The 18,493-nt window shown below is 43.9% G+C and overlaps 1 protein-coding gene and 1 long non-coding RNA gene across 3 annotated transcripts in view; one reads left to right on the plus strand and one right to left on the minus strand.

The window, feature by feature from the left end:
* The window catches only part of LOC125632014 (uncharacterized), an 83,449-nt gene extending 78,311 nt beyond the window's left edge, over positions 1-5,138 (plus strand). For both annotated transcript variants that reach the window (XR_007355138.2, XR_007355137.2), the window contains one exon: positions 4,789-5,138. This is a non-coding gene — a long non-coding RNA (uncharacterized LOC125632014). The remainder of the gene's footprint in view (positions 1-4,788) is intronic.
* Positions 1-18,493, minus strand: part of ANKRD33B (ankyrin repeat domain 33B) — a 107,499-nt gene that overhangs the window by 50,805 nt on the left and 38,201 nt on the right. The window lies entirely within an intron of this gene.

The following is an 18,493-nucleotide window of genomic DNA, read 5'->3' on the forward strand; positions in this document are numbered from 1 at the left end:
TTCTCATTTCATTGGTATCCCCTATTCAAGATGAGTTTGGTGAGTCTGTGCTCCAACTCCCATTTCACAAACTCCCTACCATGGATGCGCTATTTTGTAAGTTGTTCATGGCAAAGATTGTCTCTTATTATGTGTTTCTACAGTGACTATCACAATGGGCCCCTGAGCTCAGTTGTGTCCTCTACATACCTCCTAACATTTCGAGTGGCTAAAGTGGGATGCAGTGCCCCTCAGGTGCGGCCCATCCATCCCTCTGTAGATGGAGATAGAGGGGAGGGTGGGCAAAAGTTGATTGGCATTGCAACCTAGTGCATGAGATTACAACACCACTCAGACTTGGCCTGGCCACTCCTCCATAGATGCTGAGAGAGGGGTGACCGGGCCATACCTGAGTGGTGCTGCAATTCTGTGTGCCAGGTCACAACACCTCTTGGTTTGGCATCCCTCTCAAATGCCCCGGGCAAACTATCCCTTTTGCCCCCACTTCCCAGGAGACCCTGACTGTGGGAAATGTTCTGCTCCACCCAGGACAGGGAGTTTTCAGGGATCAAAGTTGGACAGTCTTGTAAAACCTAGGACTGTTGAGAGGTCTGCCTCTAGCAAGAGTGCCTGTAGCAGGGGCCAAAATTGCATTACTCACTCTAAATTTGTCAGACTTAGCAACACTATAATGTCATATATACAGGCACTGCATGAATTCAAAAGACAGAATACAAACCAAAAAGCATGATGTAATTTTTCTTTTTAAAATCACGTTTGGGAGACCAATCTCATGATATTTGGGATGGACTCATAATTTTTGAAATTTTGAAATACTCCTCCTATGTGCAGAGCAAGAATTGTAGGAATAGATTCGGAATGGGAGATAGCCTACTATATATGGAGCCAGAAACAAGGTAGAAGGAGCTAGTTCAGATGGTTTCCATCTAGTAGCAGCTACCAGAGCTAGAGACTGATAGGCAGTGAGCACAGAAGGTGCTGTGATGCTACTACTGACAACTACTCTCACAGTCCTTGTTCACAATATATACTTTTTCTTAATTGAATGCCAACATTTTAGATAAAATGTTTGTGTTTAATACAGACAAAATGTATTTGCTTAATATTTCCAATCCTTCAACATTTTTATTTTAATGTACATTTCAATTTTGATGTGCCACAATCTAATTTTTTGCAAGATGTTCCTTTAAAAAATATTTGCAGGCTCCACCACACAGACATATTCCTCATATTCTGTAATCTTTTTACATTTTTACCCAGATCCTTTCACCTTGCAAACAAGATTTTGAAAATATGCCTTGCTTAACACTTTGGAATGCATTGCCTATTGGAACGAGATACATTTGGCTTCAATATTGTAGTGACAATGCCACATAAGTGTCTAGCTATTGTAGGACAATAAACATGAGAACCACAACCATATGATACTTTTGGAGCTCAGTAGTTACTTCCCAAACCTGGTTGTTCGATACTGTAGTGCCTTTTGTGGTCTCTGCAGGCTGACTTATTTTTTGTGTTTTCTCCTCTGTTTCTGGCTCTGTCCCTAGACATCTTGCAAAAGGCTACAATAGTCCACAATAATGCAGACAGGGCAGGTTATCCAGGATACCCAGTGAATCCCTAATCTCATTTTATAGGAGGCAGCAGCATTAGCTGGGAGAGTATACAGCATCTCAGAAAAGCTGTTTTAATTTTAAAGGCACTAACTTCAGTTAACAATAGTCATAATCGATTTAAAATAGTTTCCATAATCCCAATTAATAAATATAACTGACACAAAATGGCTACTAGCGACTGATGTCTTGGGGCTACTGATGAAGCTGTAAGATCCATTGGACTGCAGAGTAGTCTGCAGTAGCATACAGTTCATCAATAATTTTTTTTTAAAGGCAGTTTAATTGTGGTGCTGGTGAAAGGTTCCCGTTAGACAACCATAGAGTCTGAACTCCTCTATTTATCAGAAGGGTAGCCATGTTAGTGTGGATCTGTAAAAGCGGCAAAGAGTCCTGTGGCACCTTATAGACTAACAGACGTAATGGAGCATAAGCTTTCATGGGTGAATACCCACTTCTTCAGCTGCATCCGACGAAGTGGGTGTTCACCCATGAAAGCTTATGTTCCAATACATCTGTTAGTCTATAAGATGCCACAGGACTCCTCTATTTATATTTATACACACAACAGCTGAAGCACTTTTGCCTCACCTGTGCTCTTCCCTGAGCTCAAGGTACCAACTATTGGGACAAAAGCATAGTTTGCTTCAATCTCTGTCCATTCAGTCCTTGGCCTCTCAGCTGAGGCCAGTCAGAAGGGCAGTTGTAGGCACAGCTTCCCCAACTTTCAGGCAAGGGGCAACAACAGTGTCTCCTCCCACTTCCAGCTTTGAGTCTGAGGCAGAGGAGAGGGGAAGGGGGCAGCAGCAACAATAGCCTTTGCATTTCCCAGAAGTCCTGCCTAATAGCTGAGGAGTGGAGATGCCACACAACAGACTCAGCCAGCACAGGGAGCCAGAGGGAAGAGTCCAGCTTTCCTTCAACTGGATCCATTGACACAGAGAGGGAGGAAAGGTCCCCTCCCCACAGTTCTGGAGCACATGGGAGGAGGCAGAGGACACCCCCACCCCCTCCCACTGGAAAGGAAGGGGAGAGGACCGACTTTCCCCTACACTGGACCTGAAGGGAGGACAGGATAGAGAATGTGGTGGGGGATACAGAAGCACAGAGGACACTGGGGGGGGGGGGGGGGAGGCGTTGGTCGGACACAGGGAGGACATCAGGGAAAGAGAGCATGGGGGTGACATAAGGGGATACAAAACTTGGAGGTAGACAGAGAGCATAGGGGAAACAAGGGGACCTTGGACACCAAGGTAGAAACTGGCATTGGGGTAACATAAGGAGAGGACAGCACTCCGACACAATGGTAGGGAGTAATCTGAGTGCTGTATACACACAAGCATGGTCATGCACACATGAAGACACACTTTTATGATATAACACAGGGACATAATGCTTCTAGGGGGCTTTGAGGAGGAGGGGAACTGAGCCCATCTGCGGCACTAGCTCCTTGTACCCTTCCAATTTTATATTCGGTTACTGCGCATATTGTCGTGATGTGAAAACTTGTACAGTAGGAAGTAGACACATATATTCAACTCATTTCACATATGCCATTGAACCACCATTATACGGGAGTAGATTTGTTACTAGCAGGAATTGAAACGGTGCCCTAGCCAGGAAAGGTTCTATAGCCCATTACTAATCCCTGAGTTATGCCATCCTCCAGTGTGAAGTGCCTAATTGCAGTTATAAAGTGATAGTTATGTTAAAAATATAATTGTTTAAAATGGGTGTTTAATATTCTTATGCCAGGTAGAGCTGTTCCCTGACACCGTTCACTAAATCTTAAAGTTTTAAGGAAATTAATATAAAGAACTGAGATTACAAGTTTAATTGATAAAATAATATTGTTTGTGACCCTGGAAGCCCATTAATGCCAACTGGCACAGGGCCCACTATTCTGTAACTCACAACAGGCCTGACACACTCATTGCCCCAACACACTCTTGTCATAATCTGTATCTAAAAAGTGTCATGTGAGGTATCATATATAAACTGGTAACACACTGGTCCCAAAAACCATTGCATGATGTATGTACAGGTTGTGTATAAAGAGAGATATGTATGTGTGCTGAATATGTGTTCTTAAAATGTATCTAGGAGGCAGTGCATAAATCCAACCTACCCTGACAAAGGAATGTGTATTTAAGTTGTCTGACCCAGTGTGATCACCAGCAGAGTACAATGCAAGCATATTTACATTTAAGGTAAACATAGACATCAAGCTAACAAGCAGAGGAGAAGGCTGCTTAACAATCACACCAGAGGACAAAATCTGCACCCCAGTAAATCTTTCTGACTCTCAAAACAGACACAATAGGGTAATGTAAGGGGGACAAAGAGACGTTTTAGTCATCCATCACTAGGTGTTGATAGTGTACAGCACCCTCTGAGAAGTTGGATCCTCTTGGAAGGAAAGGCAAGAGCTGCTAGAGACTTAATGTCAGTGAAAAACTTGCTTAGACAAAGATTGTAACTTGCTGAAATTAAGTTTGTCATTAGAAAGCATTTTGTTTTGTTTGTAACCACACTTGTCTTCTATTCTTAGTTAGTGTCATCTAAATCTCTGTTCTTTGTTAATGAACACTTTCTTGTTTTATTACAAAACCATCTCAGTGCTTTGTATTAAACTGGAGGGTGAATCCACAACTAGCCAAACAGTCTGGTGTGTGCTCTGTTCCTTTGGACATGGCAAACTTAATAACTTCTGTGAGTGTCCAGTGAGAAGGACTGGAAACTGCAGGGTACTGGGAAATTCGGGTGAAGGGCCAAAATCCATTTGCTGTGGATGTAAGATCTTAACTACAGTTTCTGCTAAGAACTTTTCATATAGGCCCAGAGTCCACAGCTTGGCCTGGGGCATGAGGGCTAGCTAACAGAGAACAATACATGGCTAAGAGAAAGCTGGGGCAAACAGACAACTTTGTGTGTTTCAAGTCAGTGAGCAGAGTCAGCATAACTCTGAATGTAATTGGGTGTCCTTATTACGAGTTATAGACACATGAAGCACTGAGAAAGGCCTCACAGTTAGCTCCCTAACACAGGGAGAAGATAGCGGTACAATACCCCTCAGATTCCAGACAGAGTTCGGGGAGAGGAAATGCAAGGGTAAAAGTATAAACAATTGTTATTTTTAAGTACTAATTACTGCTTTTTCACTTTAAATCTCCAGGAATGTACCTGTTGGTCAACCGGGAGAGCTGCTACCTCATTCCCCTGGACACCAAAATTAGGATTTAACCTATACACTTTAATAGACATAGTTTGAGGGTAATTACCTGTGTGTCAGCAATATGTTAATTTGAGCCATGGGCGGAGCCATTATGTAATCTTTTAGACCATTGGCTTATTGTGCTTATCTTGTCTTGCTGCTAGAACCTATCCAGGGGCTTGGGAAAACCCATCGCTGTTGCTTCTCTCCACCCAATAAGCACCCTATATACTCTATTGTAATCAATTGTTCCGCAGTGTCTCTGAGCCTAATAAGCAAAGTGACACTCCGCCAGCGCTGTGCGTAATAAACTCCTGTGCTTGACTCTACATGGTGTGGATTACTGTTCCTTCATCAGGTATTGAGGTTCACTGATTGTTACCAGCAAGACAAGGTTTGCACTGAATTAGTCCTGAAATATTTGCTGTCAGGGCAGACAAGCTGGTGTGTCAAGAGTTAACATAGCTCAGCAGCAGCAAAATTCTCACTTGCTGAGACTGAGAGGGGTAACACAGGGGCTCACCATTTTGGAAACCACAAGCAGGACATCACAGTATTGACATAATTTACTTACACTTCTGTATCCATTTGATTTGGTACAGCATGACATTTTGATGAAAAAATACTAAAATGATATAAAATTAACATGTCACATATAACATGCCAGAAGTTCGGAATGAGAGACAGGGAATGGATCACTTGATGATTACCTGTTCTGTTCATTCCCTCTAGGACACATGGCATTGGCCACTGCTGGAAGACAGGATACTGGGCTAGATGGACCTTTGGTCTGACCCAGTATGGCTGTTCTTATGTCACACAATAAATGGATTCAAAACTAGCTAACTGATAGGTCTCAAAATGTAATTGTAAACAGGGAATTGTCATTCAGTGGGTGTGTTTTCAATGGGTGTATTTCCAGTGGGGTGTCACAGGGATCCGTTCTTGGCCCTATGCTATTTAACATCTTTTATCAATGACTTTCAAGAAAACATAAAATAATCACTGATAAAGATTGCACATGACACAAAAACTGGGGGAGGGGTAAATGATGAAGAGGACGGGTCACTGATTCAGAGTAATCTGGATCACTTGGTAAACTGAGCAACTGCTGCTGAAATGCTGTGTCCTATTCTGGTGCCCACAATTCAAGAAGAATGTTGATAAATTGGAGAGAGTTCAGAGAAGAGCCACAAGAATGATGAAAGGATTAGAAAACAGGTCTTACTGTGATAGGCTAAAAGAGCTCAATTTATTTAGCTTAACAAAGAGAAGGTTAAGGGATGACTTGATTACAGTCTATAAGAATCTACATGGGGAACAAATATTTAATATTTAGTAATGGAATCTTCAGTCTAGCAGAGAAAAGTAATAATACAATCCAATGGCTGGACGTTGAAGCTAGACAAACTCAGACTGGAAATAAGGCATCAAATGTAACAGTAAGGATAACTAATCATCAGACCAGTTTAGTAATTTGTGGGGGATTCTGCATCACTGACAATTTTTAAATCAAGATTGGATGTTGTTCTAAAACCTACACTCGAGGAATTATTTTGGGGAAGTTCTATGGCCTGTGTTCTATAGGAGGTCAGACTGGATGATCACTATAGTCCCTTCTTGCCTTTGAATCCATGAACTATTAATCCTTTCTCATGATTTCTGACTTGCTTTCTCCTTCTATCATCCACTCTTCTCTCCTCAGATCAGGGTCTCTCTTGCCAACTCCAGTGCACCTCATCCCCTCTCTCTGCACCATTACCCCCATTTGTTTTAAATCATAGTAAAATTCAGTTGCTGGCACTAAATAATTGTGCTAGGAGAAGCAATCATACATACACTTACACACGTGATATGCGCACAAAATCACCTGATATTCAAGGTCAGGCAAGACCTGTTCTTTTCTTGTGCTTTTACCATAGCTGCTGCCAGTCATTCCAACACCAGTGAAAGAAGGGACAGAGGAAAACTCTGCTTTGTTCCCCAGGACAGAAGAAAAGCAAAAAAAATCAAGATATGAAAGGGCACCTATGAAGCCTTTGGATTAGAATATCAAAAGCTTCTGTAACTAAGGAAACCAGGTCCTATGTTATACATCTCCAAGATTTGGAACAAGTCCTATTCCATCCTCTCAGACACCATGTCAAGAGACTCTGACAATATGAATTCCTTACTTTTCATATCAGCTACACATAGAATCTGTGCACCCTACACAAATTGCACTTGTGAGAGGTATATGAAAGCAGGGCTCAGACTTGCTTGTTTTCCTAGTAACGGGCTGATCCTGCAAGGTATTGAGGTCTCACATTTTCCTTTGACGTCTGTGGAAACTGAAGACACTCGGAATGTCCCAGGATCAGGCCCACATTATTAAATTCTACTGGGAGCAAAAACGTGGGCCTTTGTGACTAGGACAGTCTTCATTTTTTGGACTGATGAAGCACAATAAATAACACTATCTTTAAAGCTGTGGTTTTCAAACTTTTTTTCTGGCGATACAGTTGAAAGAAAATTGTTGATGCCCACGACACAAAGGAGCTGGGGATGAGGGGTTTGGGGGTTTGGGAGGGGCTCAGGCTGGGGCAGAGGGTTGGGGGGTGGGGGTGAGGGCTGCGGACTGAAGCTGGGAATGAGGGGCTCAGTGTGTGGTCAGGGCTCTGGGCTGCGGGTGCAGACTCTGGGGTGGGGTCGGGGATGAGGGGCTTGGGGTGCAGGAGGGGGGCTCCGGGTATGGGTGGGGGGCTCAGGGCTGGGGCAGGGGGTTGGGGTGTGGGCTTACCTTGGGCGGCTCTCGGTCAGCAGTGCTAAGGCAGGTTTCCTGCCTGTCCTGGCACCACGGACTGCACTATGCCCCGGAAGCGCCCAGAAGCAGGTTCGGCTCCTAGGCGGAGGAACGCAAGCGGCTCCTCACAGCTCTTGCTCTCAGGCACAGGAGGGGTGGGGGCAGCACATGAAGCCCTGTGCCGCCCCCCACCTAGGAGCCAGACCTGTTGCTGGCCGCTTCTGGGGTGCAGCGCAGTGTCAGAACAGGTAGGCACTAGCCTGCCTTAGCCTGGCAGCACCACCGACGGGACTTTTAACGGCCCAGTCGGCAGTGCTGACCAGAACCATCACAACCCAGTGCCTTACATTCCGCGACCCACAGTTTGAAAACCACTGCTTTAGAGTATGTGGCAAATGAGTCATCTCAAAGACACATTTGAGAACTGGTGCTAACAGCTGTATACAAAGTATACAGAAGCCAGCAGTATACTCATCTTCCCCAGGACCCCAAGTGACTTTCAGGAAGCTTAAACATTTCACAGCCTGCTTCAGAAACTGGATTCTTAACAAGCAGAATCATAGGCACCAACTCTGTGCGTGCTCCGGGACTGGCGCACCCACAGGAAAAAATAGTGAGTGCTCAGCACCCACCGGCAGCCCTGCAGATCAGCATCTCCTCCTCCCCCGCAGCATTCCCGCCCACTGCGCATCAGCTGTTCAGTGGCATGCAGGAGGCACTGGAGGAGTGGGGACAGGGGGCGGGGGCAGGAAGAGGCAGGGAGGGAGGTTGGGACTTGGGGGAAGGGGTGGAGTGGGGGCAGGGCCTGGGGCTGAGCACGGGGTTGAACATCCCCCAGGAACTCCGGATGTTGGTGCCTCTGAGCAGAATGTTAAAATATATTGAAAGTATACTTTTAAAATACATATTTATATTACTATAAAATAGACTTGCAAAACTCTTTATTATTTTTAAACTGATGATTTATTCAGGTGTGTTTGGTTTTGCTTGAGGCTGGGATCAATGTCAAAATAAGTTCTGAATGGTTCAGCTGTGCTAGCCAATGACACCATTGGCCATCATTTGCCAGCAATGCCCCTCTGCCATGTACATTGGCCAAACCAGACAATCTCTACGTAAAAGGATAAATGGACACAAATCAGACATCAGGAATGGTAACATACAAAAGCCAGTAGGAGAACATTTCCATCTTCCTGGACACTGAATAACAGATTTAAAAGTAGCCATTCTTCAACAAAAAAACTTAAAAAACAGACTTCAAAAAGAAACTGCTGAGCTACAATTAATTTACAAACTTAACACCATCAGTTTGGGCTCGAATAGGGACCGGGAGTGGCTGGCTCATTACAAAAGCAATTTTTGGTCTCTTGGTATTGACACCTCCTCATCAAATATTGAGAGTGGACCACATCCACCCTGACTAAATTGGCCTTCAACATTGGTTCTCCACTTGTAAGGTAACTCCCTTCTCTTCATGTGCCAATATATATTTATGCCTGTATCTATAATATTCACTCCATGCATCTGAAGAAGTGGGTTTTTTACCCATGAAAGCTTATGCCCAAATAAATCTGTTAGTCTTTAAGGTGCCACCGGACTCCTCATTGTTTGTATAAATAGTCAATGTTATTTGTGCATCAGGTCATTATGGAAAATAAAGAGATTGCTGGAAATATCACAGGATCAATAATGAACCCAAGGTGAACAGCAGAGAAAATCACAAATACCATAAAATGATTTTAGCTTAATTAAATTACCTTCAGACAACACATTTTCCTCCAGGAAGGTAAGAATGAAAACAACTTAATCTAAACTTTGCCCCACTTGCCTGGAACAAGTAATGTGTTTGAGAGGAGCATAAAATATCATTAGATTGTTAAGAGCATCTTGGTAAAGAATTGACAAACAAATGTTGGGTGGGTTCCATGAAGATACTTAGGCACCTAAGTCCCATTTTTAGGCTCCACTGCAATCCAGAAAACTCCCACTTGGCTGCCACCTAAACCTGAAGACCCAAAATTCACTTGGTGCCTAAGTTTTTGCAGTAAAAGTTCCTGAGGTGCCTGTTTCTGCCTCAGAGCATGCACACTGCTGCACCTCTCTAGGTACTCAGATGCCTATCTCCTGTATAAGTCCCAGATAGATTCACAAATCAGGGAAAAGATAGGCAGCTGAATGCCTAAATTGCGTGTGGAGCCTGATCTGGTAGGCATGCTCAGAGGCAGCCTAACACCATACAAAACCATCACGGGTGAATTCCCTCATCACCTGTAGCTTAGCGGTTAGGATACACTCCCATGACGTAGGAGAGCCCTAGTTCAAATCTCCCCTCCCCTCCCACTTGCTGAGGAAAAGGGATTTGAACAGGGATCTATCACTGCTCTGGTGAGTGCTCTATCTAGAAAGCCATTCTAATGCTGTCTCTGGCCAAACTAATAGTTAACTATTTGATTATTTTATTAAAGTGAAACAATTTCAACAGGAGAGCTTGAGAGCACCTCCCACAACCACCCCATACCTCAATGGTTAGCTCACTCACCTCAGAAGTGGCAGATCCCTGTTCAAATCCCTTCTCCTCAGTATGCAGAGGGAGAACTTGAACCAGGGGTCTCCCATATCCTAGATAAGTATGCTAACCACTGGGCTGAAGGTAATGAGGCAGGTTTTCATCCTTCCCTAGCTGTTTTGTATAGAATCAGGTGGCCTCTGAGGCTGAGCCCATATACCAGATTGAGCCCTGCACATGACTTAGGCAGCCGAACACCTAGCATCCCCGGTTCATGAATCACAAGCAGAGATAGACTGCTGGACTGCAGCCTGGACTTAGGCGTCTGTCTCCATAAGAGGAGAGGGATTTAAGATGCATCTCTGTTGGCAGCATCTCCCCTTGGCTTGCTTAGCCGAAAAGCTTCCTAACATGCTGGCTTTGAGGATTGCATTCTAAGGCATCACTCTCTACCCATTCATTGTACAGGCTGCCTAATTCAGGCCTTGTGGATCACAGTGTGGTTCCTGTGATTTTCCAAAGCCTAAAAATTAGACATTGGGACACAGAACATCAAGTGCCTAAGTCCCTTGGTGGATCTGGGCCCCATGAGCCTAGCTTTGTAAGCTTTCATGACACTTTTGCAAGGTTGGTTAAAAGCAAGATTAAACAAATATGTAATTTAATTAAATTTAATAATTTAACTCTAACAATGTAAATATGCACAAACATATTTAGAGAGAATTATGGTAACTACATTTATTAGTTTTAAAAGTATATAAATCAAACAGCACTTATATAATCATCAGAGATTTTCAATTAAGAAAAATAAAAATACTCATTGTTATTGTATTAAATGTTATAAATAATGGTAATTCATAAATAAAATGTCTAATGTGATGAATAGCATTAAAAATCTGGATATTTTATTTTTAAAAATACCATAAAACAAAAGAAAGCACCATTATTTTATAGATTAAAAAAAATCTCCTCAAATTATGCAATATAGGTCAAATTCTGCTCCCAGTTGAAACTGTGTAAGTCTGGAATAACTCTTAATCTACCTCTGCACTTTGAGCGAGAGGTGTGAGTCCTAGCTTGCACAGAGATACCCATGCTAAAAATATCACTGCAGCTGGGGTAGCAGGGGTGGTGGCTCAGCCTTGCTGCTTAAATACAAACCCAGAGAGTCCAGGTGGGTTTGTACTTGGGCGGCTAGCCTGAGCTGCTACCCTGGCTATACTGCTCTTCGTAGCGTGCTATTGCTCAAGCAGAGCTAGCATGTGTATGTCGACACAAACTGGGAATCACAGCCGGCTCCCAGTGTGCAGGTAGCCTATAAATCATCTGAGAAAATCCAGATTTACACCGGAGTAACTGAGCAGAATTTAGTACTGAGCACTGATAGCTGTTCTTACCTGATTTGTGTGGACTGGATAAACTGTTACAGACTACATATACCATTCACAGAAACATTTGCCAGTAGCTGAAATCATATTTATAATTGGTTTTGCTAATTAGGTCAGCAGAGAATGAGATAAAGTAATTATCCAAGTCTTCAATCCCATGAGAAAGATTGTTTGTGTGCCACAGAAATCTGTCAGGCATATAAACTTTAATACCATTCATAAAGAGAGAATTTAGACTGACCTTTTCAAGAGAGAATAGCAGGAATGTATTTATGTAGATATTATATTGGGAAACTGACAAAAAAAATCAGGAGTTTTAAAGAGGAAATTGTTGTTTGGACAAAAATACAGGAGCCTGGGGGGAGATGCTAATATTTCCAGTGAAAGTGGCCAGTCAAGAACAAAAGAGAGTCTTTCAGTGTGGACTGAAGCAGGGAAGTGTAAATCTTTGTGACTCTGCAAGGGAACATAAAAGCCAAAAGCAAAATCTTGTCTCCAACAGCAAAGCTTGATGACACTATCCACTCCAGTTCCTGAATAAGAGGGTCACAAAAATATCACCTCTACTGCAGAATATTAAGAACACTAAGGACTCGGCTTGAAGTAAGAGTTTTGTGCTATGTAAAAGCATGCCGGTCCTCAAACCTTACAAAAAATAATGTATAACTCTCATCTGCCATTTAATGAATGGGATACATTCTGTCCTCAGTTACCCCATAAAATGCTACATATGTCAGTGGAGCTTCACAGGTGTAAATAAAGGTAAAAATTAGTCTACGTATCAATTCTGCTAAAAATCCCTACATAATCTACTGTCATCTAAATCTACAGTAATCGCTACTAAAAATAGCCTATGAGAGGCCATTTTTCTGTGCTTGCAAAAGTTTACATTATATAACAAATAAACCAGTTGTTACCTGGAAAATAAATAAGCTAACAGAGGGCATGTTGTCTGCTAATAAAGTCAATGTTACTGTTGTTAACATGTAAATTATTTTTATTAGTTATAGCAGCATCACTAATGACATAAAGGAAAGATGAGAGTAGGCTAGCAGATACTTCTGCTTTACAAAACTAATCTCTTTTTCATAGTGAAGGAATTACATGTAAACTCGTAATTCCTATGATGGCATGGTTATTTCTACCTCTTATAGGAATTATCTCACTTTTAAAAGCGCTTATCTTAACAAAATGCTTATGTTAAAGAGGAAGTGGAAAGGTTTTAACTAACTGAGACCAAGTGACTTGTAAGGAGTTAACCAGTCTCAGCTGATTCAGGGACAAAGGAGGTAAAGGCTCTCAGGTAAAAATCCAGTTTTAGCTCTTTGAGACAGATGGAGGCTGTTTGTTCAGCTCTCTGGTCTGGACACAATTTGTCTGAAAGGGTCCCTAAAAGCACAGTTTGGATAAGAATCTATTTTCCTGCCTCTGTATGTGTGTGATGGTTTTAGTATTTTCTTATTTACTATTATTAGATTGTGGTTTTATTATTTTGGGGGTCACAGTATTACTGTGGCATTAATGTTTCTTTGTGTTCTATGAGATAAAATAAGAAATCAATGTCAGGCTTTAAAAAGAAATCCTAAAAACATGCTCAGGATTTTATGATGAGGAACCATCCTGCTTCTACTGTGAATGTGGAATGTCTTTGTCCATCTCCTGCCCTGTCCTCTGCCTTTTCCCTAGTATAATCTCAGAGTTACAGACACCTCAGGAATGTAGGTTCTTCGTAACTTGAAATGTTTGTTACTCTGAACACAACATTATGGTTGTTCTAAGTTTACAACTGAACATTGACTTAATACAGCTTTGAAACTTTACTATGCAGAAGGAAAATGCTGCTTTCCCTTTTTTTTTTTTTAAGTAGTTTACATTTATCACATTACTGCACTGTATTTGCTTTTTTTTTTTTCTTTTTTTTTTTTTTGGTCTCTGCTACTGTGTACTTCCAGTTCCAAATGAGGTGTGTGGTTGACTGGTCACTTCATAACTGGTGTTTGTAACTCTGGGTTCTACTGCATGTTTCTTCTCTATCAGGCTGGTTGTGCTCCCTCTGACCTCTGCTGAGTTGAGGCCTGATGGTACAGTCAGAAACTGAGGGCCAGATACTCAGCTCCCAATAAAGCCTCTCTGCACTGCTCTATCAGCACAAAGTCTTAAAGCTAATGTATCAGGCAAGCAGGGGGAAAAATTAACCTGTGCATTTTTTACATAGTCAAATTCCATTTTTCAGTTTAGTTAGGTTGTCAGGTTGGGATAAAACTATTAAGTGGCAATGATTCCTGAGAAATAATGTAACCCTATTAATCCTAACATTATAGTTTGTATTACACAGACTAATCAGCCTTAATACTGTCAGATATTATGGCTAAATCTTGATGGCATTGGCAGAGATAACAAATGTATTTTGGATACATGGCAGCCAAACTCCTAGCTGATCCCTACTTCTCAGTATTTATTTGTGAGTCAGCCTATTATTCTCACTTGGAATTATGGAGAGAGAAATCGAAATCCAGGAGGCTAGGCAGAGAGGTCTGAATTCATGAATATAAACAACACATTTAGCATTAGTTAAAGGGATACTGGTTGTGACACTATGCCCCATATTCTTCATATATCAATTACAAGTGGGTTTACAACTGGGGGACGCCCACCAGACCAAATGCAATCAGTCTGGATAGGCCATTAGGAAGAACAATAGGTCTTTGAAGATGCTAATCTCTCACCTTCCTGAGAAGCTTTCCTGGGATGCCACAAACAACCTCTGACTCATGGCTGCTTTGACACTGCAGGGTCATGTGATCACGTCACCTGGTACAAAGGGTTCTCAGCCATATGTAAAATCTATGTAAGGCTGGGGAGTGACTTAAACAGTGGTCGTTCTTCACTGAATCCCTGCCCAGGATGACTTCTGGAAACATCTAAGAAACAAAGACAAGGGGGGGAGGGGGAAAAGAGAAGTACTGAGCCCAAGCTGGGAAGGTGTCTGGCCTGTGAAAGAAATACCTGGAGTTTTATGCTGCAAGCATGAGGAGCTTGCCTTCAAGAAACCCTGCAATCTGCCTAGAACAACATTTAGGATGAGAAATTACTATTTGTAACCAGTTTCAGAGGGGTAGCCGTGTTAGTCTGTATCGCTTACAGACAGCCCCCCAACCTGAAGCAAATATTGAGCAGCAACAAGACACACCACACACTAACCCAGGAACCAATCCCTGCAACGAACCCCGATGCCAAATCTGTCTGCATATCTATTTAAGGGACACCATCATAGGACCTAACCACATCAGCCACACCATCAGGGGCTCGTTCACCTGCACATCTACCAATGTGATATATGCCATTATGTGCCAGCAATGACCCTCTGCCATGTACATTGCCAAAATGAACAGTCTCTACGCAAAAGAATAAACGGACACAAACCAGACATCAAGAATTGTAACAGTCAAAAACCAGAAAGAGAGCACTTCAATCTCCCTGGACACTCAATAACAGACTTAAAAGTAGCCATTCTTTAACAAAAAAACTTCAAAAACAGACTTCAGCGACAAACTGCAGAACTGGACTTAATCTGCAAACTTGAAACCATCAAATTAGGCCCAAATAAAGACTGGGAATGGCTGGGTCACTACAAAAAATAATTTCCCCTCTGTTGATACTCACACCTTCTTGTCCACTGTTGGGAATGGACCACATCCACCCTGATTGAATTAGCCTCATTAGCACTTACCCCCTCACTTGGTAAGGCAACTCCCATGCGCTGTATTTTTATACCTGCCTACTATATTTTCCACTCCATGCATCTGATGAAGTGGGTTATAGCCCACGAAAGCTTATGCCCAAATAAATTTAGTTAGTCTCTAAGGTGCCACAAGGATTCCTCATTGTTTTTACTTGTAACCGGTTTCTTTAGTATTAAGCTTTGCTGCGTGTTTGTTTCATTTGCTGGGTGATCTGCTTTGATCTGTTTTCTAACCCTTATAAACACTTAAAATCTATCTTTTGTAGTCATAAACTTGTTTTTGTTTTCTCTGAAACCAGTTTATGGAATTCATAACCGGCGGGGTGGGGGGGGCAAAAAGCAGTGCATATATTCCTCCACATTGAGGGAGGGAGTGAATTTTATGAGCTTACACTGTCAGTTCTCTGTGCAGCGCAAGACAATACAATTTTGGATTTACACTCTAAAGGGGGTGTGCTCTTGAGTACTGGGCAATCCCCTAGCTGAGTCTTCCCATGCAGAGCTGATTTCAGTATTTGTGTCTTTCTGCAACGGGGTGTGTCCCTATTTTTTGTGTGCTGGAGGATTCTTGAGTGCCTGTCTCAGCAGGACAGTGTAAGGGAGCCCAGCCTGGTGGAACAGGCGGGCTCAGTGATACCCCAGTACATCAGGTGGCATTATGGTAGTGGGGGACAACCCGTCACAATGGGTAAAAGCCCCATTATTTTAAGAAGACCTCTTTCCCCCACACATCCTCTGACTGCAGTTTAAGATCATCTAAGCCAGGGGTTCTCAATCTTTTTCTGTTTGAGACCCCCCACAACATGCTATAAAAACTCCAGGGCCCAGTGGGGGAAGTGGGGACTGGGGGCTCTGAGAGGGGGTGAGGGCTCGGGCATAGGTGTATTTTGACTTCTATTTTGGGTGGGCAGGGGTCAGCAGGGCTCAAGGTGGCTCCACACGGTGGGGTCCGGGGAGGGAGTGCCACCTCCACCCCCTGACTCACCTCAGCAGGCCACCCACCTGTCTGGATTGAGGGGAGCCACAACCAAAATTATGACTCAAAGGTGTGGGGGCTCAGCTCAAAAAGTTTGAAAATAGTTCAGGATGCAGGGAGGTGGGTGGTTAGGGGCTGTGTACGGACAGAAGGGAAGTTCAGGGTGCAGGGAGGGAGATAGCTAGGAGCTGTGTGCTGGGTGGGCTCCCCTGTGGTCCCTGTTCCTCGAGGGCTCTGCCAGCCACGAAGCCAGGTCCTGCCACCCAGGCTGCATGAGCAAAGGGGGCTGGGAGCTGAGGAGCAGCTTCAACCCCCTACACTACCAGCAGCAGGAGATAGAACGCTGCAGCTGCCTGCTCCATGGCACCAGTCAGAGCAACAGCTGCCGGCACTGCCCGGCTCCCCGCCTCTGACCTGGCCAAGGGGCAGGGAGAGAAGAAGGTGGAAGGGGGTGTGGAACTGCCCCGAGACCGCCCTGCTCTTGCACTGTAGTTTGGGGGCGGCAACACCCCCATGTTCCCCCAACTCTGCCCAGGGGGCTTGGGGCTCTGGAATTCAGCCCTGCTGCTCCTGGCTTCAGCCCCGCAGGGGGCGCTGGGAATGAGGGCTTCAACCCCGCAGCTCCTGGCTTCAGCCCCATGGGAGGCACTGGGGCTCAGGCTCTGGGTGTTAGCTGCGGGGCCCTGCGGAACCCCTGAAACGGTTCATGGACCCCAGGGAGCCGCAGATCCCCTTTTGAGAACCGCTGATATAAGTCATTAGCAGCTTGATCCAAAGCCCACTGAATTTATTGGAAAGACTCCCATTGACTTCAGTGGATTTGGATCTGGCTCTAGCACAGCGAACTGGGAGTCAGACCTGCAATCTGTTTTCACTGACTTGCTGTATGACCTTTAGCAAGGCTCCTAACCACTGTGCCTCCACTTTGCAACCTGTAAAGTAGGCAGTAGTAATACTTACATTTCTGTAATAAGTGTTTTTGGATTCTTTGATCTACAGTGAGTTTACAATAAGGACCAAATTCTACTCCTTTGAAGAAAAAAGTATATAACAAGATTTTGGAGTATCTGTATGAGTGATCAAGGCAGAGAAACCAATTCCAAATCTAGCCATTTAAGAAATACAGATCCTGTTGTGTGGTCTTTGCTGTGAAGGAGGATTTGGGAGGGCTTTATAAATCCACAGGTCAGAAATGTCACTATTTAACCAATAATTAGTTCCATATCTAAGTTAGGGTTGTCAACTTTCTAATTGCAGAAAGCTGAACATCCTTGCCACGCCACCTGCCTCGTTCCTTCCATGAGGCCCCACCCATGTCCTGCCCTTTCTCTCAGGCCCCACCCCCACTCACTCCAGCCCCTCTCGCTCAGTCGCTCACTTTCTCCCACCCTCACTCACTTTCACTGAGCTGGGGCTGGGGGTGCATGCCCTAGGGTAGGGCCAGAAATGAGGAGTTCAGGGTGCAGGAGGGGGCTCCAGGCTGGGGCAGGGGTTTGGGGTGTGGGAGGGGTGAGGGCTCTGACTGGGGGTGTGGGCTCTGGGGTGGGGCTGGGGATGAGGGGTTTGGGGTACAGGAGGGGGCTGCTGGCTGGGGCCAAAGGATTTGGAGTGTGGGAGGGGGCTCAGGGTTGGGGTGCAAGAAGAGGTTCGGGGTGTGGGCTCCAGGAGGGAGTTTGGGTATGGGAGGGGGCTCACGGCTGGTCTTTTAACAGCCCGGTCATCTGTGCTGACCGGAGCTGCCAGGGTCCCTTTTCGACCGGGTGTTCTGGTCAAAAACTGGATGCCTGCCAACCATAATCTAGATCCTGTATTTTGTTTCACTTTGATTTTTGCACAGTGCTTTGTTCTGGTTTCATAACACAGAATGGATTTTCAGGTTACATAATTCAATTTAAATTACAGTAATTATCTTCCTAACTATCGGTACCATCTGAAGCACAATAGTATTTCTACAGAAAGGCCAAGGCCCCAAAGGCTAACCAAAATTAACATGCCACTACTGGATCATCCTGGATAGCGTAAGCCCAAAATGTGACATAATATATATAGCAACGCTCCCAACCAATGCATTGAGTCTGAACACCCCTAACCTTTGGGAAAATTCAGAAGTGAGTCTGGATCTGAACTCTGTGGCTTGGGCTTAATCACCAACCAGTTGAACATACTATATGTGCAGGTCCTATACAAAGTCATGGTTTTTCTCAACATTCAAAAAGCAGTAAGAGTTGCATTTTGAGACGTACTATAGTGTGTAGTGAAGTGAAATGAAATG

This window comes from Caretta caretta, chromosome 2 (genome assembly GCF_965140235.1).
Source record: "Caretta caretta isolate rCarCar2 chromosome 2, rCarCar1.hap1, whole genome shotgun sequence".
NCBI classification, from domain to species: domain Eukaryota; kingdom Metazoa; phylum Chordata; order Testudines; family Cheloniidae; genus Caretta; species Caretta caretta.